This window comes from Trematomus bernacchii, unplaced genomic scaffold, assembly GCF_902827165.1.
Source record: "Trematomus bernacchii unplaced genomic scaffold, fTreBer1.1, whole genome shotgun sequence".
Classification (NCBI taxonomy): Eukaryota; Metazoa; Chordata; class Actinopteri; order Perciformes; family Nototheniidae; genus Trematomus; species Trematomus bernacchii.
In genome coordinates, this window is record NW_022987662.1 from 3,872,937 (window position 1) to 3,878,936 (window position 6,000).

Consider the following 6,000-nt stretch of genomic DNA (forward strand, 5'->3'; position numbering starts at 1 on the left):
TAATTGTGAAGTTTTACTGCTGAAGCTACCAAAATGATCCCCAGCTCTATTCATATTTGATGGGTTTTACACAACATTTACTGCCTACTAGGTCACCTAGTTCCTGCAGTAACACCAGATGGAGACATTTTGCAGCTGCTTCTAACCGGCCTCTGAATACCCATATCAAATCTGCCCATGCAGCAGGACCATCTGTAATACAGCGGTGAGATGACATTGTCCCTGAAGTGATAACTGGGATTGAATATAACTCAGCATGCAATCTAGTGAGCAAGGATTACTGCCCCTCTCTTTTTATTGCAGGCAACATTTCTCTTGCAGCAAAAACACATTTTATTTTTTAATATACCTCCCTGGCTGTTGGTGACAGGGCAAAAAGAAAAATGAAATGGTTCAGCAGTTTGTTTTCTTATCTTTCTCAGGCACACATGGATATACAGCATCACCTCTGCTGTGCTCCAGTGAGGTCTAACCGCTGTATTGGGGGAGGCGGGTGATAAGAGGGGACGAAGCGAGGGTGGGGGGACAGGCAGGGTGTCATTGGCGGAGAGATGTGTCCGCTGCAGCCGCGTTGTGGCACATTGACTCGCTTGATTACGTTTTGCATTGCTGTGTGAATCCCCAGAGGTAGATCCTTAACACAGGCAGCTGCGGATTCCCACTTTTATGGATACACCAAAACATATCCCCCCACAACTCCTCTTCATCATCCCACACTCTCTAGCATCACACGTGCATCATAGGTGGAGACTCCTCCCTCACTGATTGGCTGTTGAGCAATCACAGGGGGGCACACACACACAAGTAGGACAGTGGAAGTGTGTGTGTGCACGGTTGGAGGAGTTAGGCTCGAGCACGGATGACTGGCTGACGTGCGAGCCAGTTTTTTTTTTTACACTGTTGCATAACATACAGTTTTGCACTTTAGAAACATTACAATTTTTAAATGCTCTTTTTTAATCCGTGGCTCACACACACAGAAAACTTTCATGTTGCATCAATGGTGCCTTTTATTTATTTCTGCCCCTCCCTCCCCTGAGCTTCCCTAACCTGTGACAGGCAGAGTGAGAGATGGAGTGGAGATGAGGATGCCACAGAGAGCATGCCAGCCCTGCCCAGTCACTGCTTTTCATTTTGATAATTGACCGATAACGCCAGAAATGTCCATCAGCTAATCCTCTTAGCTTTCATAATGCTGACTCTGTCACAGAAGCCCCTGTTTTAATGTAACGAGCAGCTAAGCCCAGAGCACAGGGCATACTCTCCCCCCACCCCCCGAGGCCGCTCTGCCCCCTGGAGGCCGGACAGAGATCTGCTCTCAACTCAACAAGTGCCCTGCCAATCTGTCCAATCTATAAATCCATCACCCCCCCCCCCCCCCCCTCCTCCTCCTCTGCCTTTCACAACATACACATTGGCACAAAGCTGCGCTCAAAGAAAGGAGCATCTTCCTGACCGCTGTGCATCCATTCATCTGCGTAAAGGGAGGATGAATGAATGTAATCCCCTTTGAATTCCCGGTCTACTCACTAAGCAGACCACTTAATGCCAATGGCATCAATGTAATAATGTGAAAGGGGGACACATTCCCATGAAACCTGATAATATTCAAACATAGCATAAGGCACCACAATCCCATGATACCCTGCTCTAAAAGTTGAACTTGTCACTCGGCCCAAATGGACGGTCACATTTCAGTTTCTGGAGCTTTATTACGGTTGTATCACCAGCTCAGGCACAGCTTTTGAAATGAATATGAAGCCATTTTTTTTGACAGAACTCTAGATATTTTGTAGAGTCATGCCTCCATGACTTTACCATTGTCATGCTTTCATATCACCCTCTGATGTAAAAGACGGAACCAAAGCTTAAATAATTATCTAGACATTCGAAAAATAGGCATACAAAGAGAATTTCGACAATTATTCCAGCCCCCTTTTTTGAGCCTGACATATCTGTAATTTCTGACAGCCCAAATCTCTCCCACTCAGTAAACTGTACAATGAAACTGTCACAAAAACGTACACGGTTGCAAATCCACCATTGTTGCCATTTCCATTTTAATATGTCATTATTTCTCCAAGAATCGGTTTGTGTTGAGTTGCCTTTTGAAACAAAATGAAGAACCTAAGAGTAGCTTTAGAAGGTTCTTGGATGCTGTTCATTGTCCTTCGTGCTTCTAGTCTTTTCATTTCCTTTCCACACATCTTAATTCCTCTCTAGGCCCTTTTCGCTTTTCCCCCCCGCCTCTTCCCTAATTCCTGCCTCTGAAAGTAATCCCCATGTGCCAGCATCTTCCTGTGGTAATGGTCCTTCAGTGGAGGAACCACTCTTACCCACCCTCTCTTTAAGACACGCATAGAAGGGCTGTGTTGAGCAGGAATCCTGAATTACAACATTACGGAGGTGATCCTCTTATGCAACCTGCTCTTCACACCCATCCACAAAGCGGGGATGCTCACGAGTACAAATCCACGAAGGCACTTGCTGCCAGATTATCCGCAATCCACAATACTGCAGCTGCCATGTTTCCCTTTTGATGAAACAATGCGTTTTGTTGGGTGCATTCAGGGGACTCTCGCTTGTCTGGCTGTCTGGCACAGACATTTTGATGACTTAGTGATCATGTGTATGTGACTGGATATTTAGGACAGATCACATGAGATTGTTTTGCTTGGCTTGTGTACAAACAGTGCATTCTTCTCCTCCCAGAGCAGAAACAAACCTGACCGGTTGGTTGTCCGTAACTTGAGGCGATGAGGGCAATAGGATCAGGAGACACGTTCTTGGATGAGGGCAGTATCAGCCTCTTAGCAAACTGCACTCAGGCTGACATGTGGTTGCAGCCAGTCAGCAGAAAGCATCCTGCGTGGCCTGCTCTTTCCGCTCGGCACATCAGAGGCACCCGGCCTTATCTGATGTGACATGGCGGACACCACCTTGAGAGCTATGAGGAGACCCTGCCGATGATTAATTCAAGCTCAGAAAACACGAAGGGGATCGGCTCTCCGTGTTTACCCCTGCAGACGTCTCTCCTAAACTGAGGATGACTCTCTGGCATGACACACGGGCGTGTAATAAGGCTGAATCATCCGCAGCGAAATGATGTCGATGTGAGAACGAGAAGAGGCCAGGAGTGTGAATCCAGAGGAGTGACTCTGCACTACAACTGTTTGTCTTCGTGCAGCTCAGTTTACATGCCAGCACTCTGAGCAGTGAGCTGCAGACCTCGGTTAAAAGTCCAAATGAAATCTGCTTGCTTCAACTTGAGGTGCAATACAGGTGAGCAAGCAGCATCTGGGAAAGATAGATAATGTCCAATCACAGGCAACTGATTTTTCCTTTCCTTGCTTTTTGTCACTCACATTCTCTTTGAGGCAGATTCTTGCTGAAAACAGATTTGGACAATAACCACAATTTAGGATTTTTGGTTAGAAAAAATCCCTCTGTAGGAAGCTTTGGGATTTTGCCTTTACAGAACATTCACCAAAACCCTGAAAAAGCATAATACGGCCTCTTTAAAAAAACCTTTTCACAGGAGAAATGATCCAGCTGTTTTTACTATCTTTATGATGAGCTCCCCTGAATGTTAAAAATGGTTGGAGTGCCACTTTAAAAAAAAAACATTTCTGCTAACTTTTCCATCAAAAAAGCACGTTCCAGTCCTCGTGCCTGCTTATGAATAATAAGACTGTATGACATTAACAACTCCTACTCACCCTCCCACCACACAGTGCCTATAACTTGTGTGTCCAGTATGGAGGTGTGTGGGGTGATGAAATCACACAGCAGGGAAATCACACAGCAGGGAAATCTACTGGCTCAGTACGTCCTCAGCCCTAGCTCCTCCAAGTGAATGAAGTAGAGGAACCGCTTACCCTCTGTTTCAGACTCCTGGCTCCTGCCTTATATTAGACTTTGTATCCTGCGACTCTGATGCTATCTTCCCAGGATGAATGGGCTGCATGTTTCTGCTGGCATACCCTCCGTGGTCAGACTGAATTGGACTCTTTGCTGCTATTTGCAAGGGGGAAAGATGGCTGTTTGCCTGCATAACCTTCCTTTTGTGCCCTGCAGACAAAAGAATAATGATGTTATTTATGTGCAGCTCATTACAAAAGGCCAAGTCTCTCTCAGATATAGTCTTTTTCCTCTAGCCACTAAAACCTTCAACCAATTTCACACAGTCCTGATGCTCACGCTACAATGAATACACATTTAAAAAGTTGAATGGATCTGTTTGGTGCAGAGGATGAGGGAGGTGTTTAGATAGGTGCACTGCAGTTTGTAGGAAAATAATAAAAAACGGTTTGGTGTAGCTGTGAAAAGAGTTTGACACCAGAATATTGAAGAAGAAGTAGCATAATAGACACATTTAGGTCCTCTTACGTGCCTTTACAGGAGCTCTCATTCATCTTTTCACAGACTTCCTCAACAGATAAAAGCAGCCACAGATGTGCATGACCAATTTCCGACACCCTCTCAACAAATAAGGTATGCTTAACAAAAGCAGCAGATAAAACATGGCACTATGGTGTTGCATAATATATACTGTGTCCAGCAGAAGTGTACACATCATGTACTGAGTCAATGCACCAAACATTTAAAAGTATGTTTTCCAGTACAGGCAGTCAGAAGCCACTACTGTACATCACTCTGTCACTAGAAAAATAAATAAATCAAAGCCAGCTGGAATGAAACGCACATAAATGACCAATTTGCTGTTCTCTGGTGCAGTTACACCCGCATGTCACGTAGTTACAGTATAAAAAGCGCCTGCATGAATCATATGTTGTACAGATGCTGGATGTCTCGGGTTGACTGAGTTGCTGACGACAGCTGTATGGGTGAGTTTTTTTTTTAAGTCCCGGAAGATGAAGAGAGAGATGCCTGCTGCCTCCAGAATGCACAGATTAGACTCTCTGCCCTGTGTACTCTTCACACCTGAACAGGCAAACAAATAAACCTGCAGTGCTACCCCAGAATGCTCAACACTCACGATTCATATTTTATTTTTCCCTCCAGCTAACCGAAGAGCTTATGCAAGGAGTCAAAATCAGCAGGTCTCCAGAGATATTTTACTGTGTATGTGTGTGCCCAGCTTGTACTGTACTATCCACACCAACCTGGTAAAGTAGACTCTGCAATAGTTGGCAGCAAAAAGAGGATGGGATATTTCTCCCGCCATCTGTTTACTTGCTTCAGATCATTAGTAAAATATTAGTGACAATGCCAGCAGCGCATTAATTGAAGGTGTCAAACTTCCTTCTTTGGCTCACAGTCACCTCTATCCAACACTAACCCACCTCAGCAGAATCAGCCCCACTTATACAATACATGGGATATCCCAGCACTGTGCAAACACTGTGAAAGGACATACTGTATTCCAATTGTCCTTGTGTCCTTTGTGTCATATCAACAAAAACACAGAGAATTTAAAGTGACATTCAGGGTAATATCAGTGTTTTCAAAATGATATAGTTACATTTATTAAAGGCTTAAAGGGGCCCAATTATGCTTTTTTTTAAGTGTGCCCTTTCTGAACATTAAGGCATGTAAACATGTGGCAGTAGAGGCACAAAATACAAATATGCAACCTGCACATTAGCATAATAGGGCCTCTTTAAACTTGGAGATAAAAGGAGAACAATTTCAATAACATATACTCCAAAAAATAACAATACACTGACATGAATTGTCTGTATTCAAACAGCTAGATTTTGCAAAGGTACTTATGAGTCAGTTACTTTAGAGACATCATTATTAAACTACCTAAATAAGTGCGGCTTGGCACTTGTTTTTGTTTTGCAGTAGTACCATTATAATGTCACACTGTGTTACAGTAACACAAATAGAGAAGTGACATAAAGATAGCAACTTTGAGGAACTTTGTAAGTGGCAGCAGCAATGTTGATTTAATGTGTGTGACCAAAAGCTAGGCATAAGATGATTTCTAGTGAATTGTGCTTTATAAATACTATAATTTGAACATTGAACATT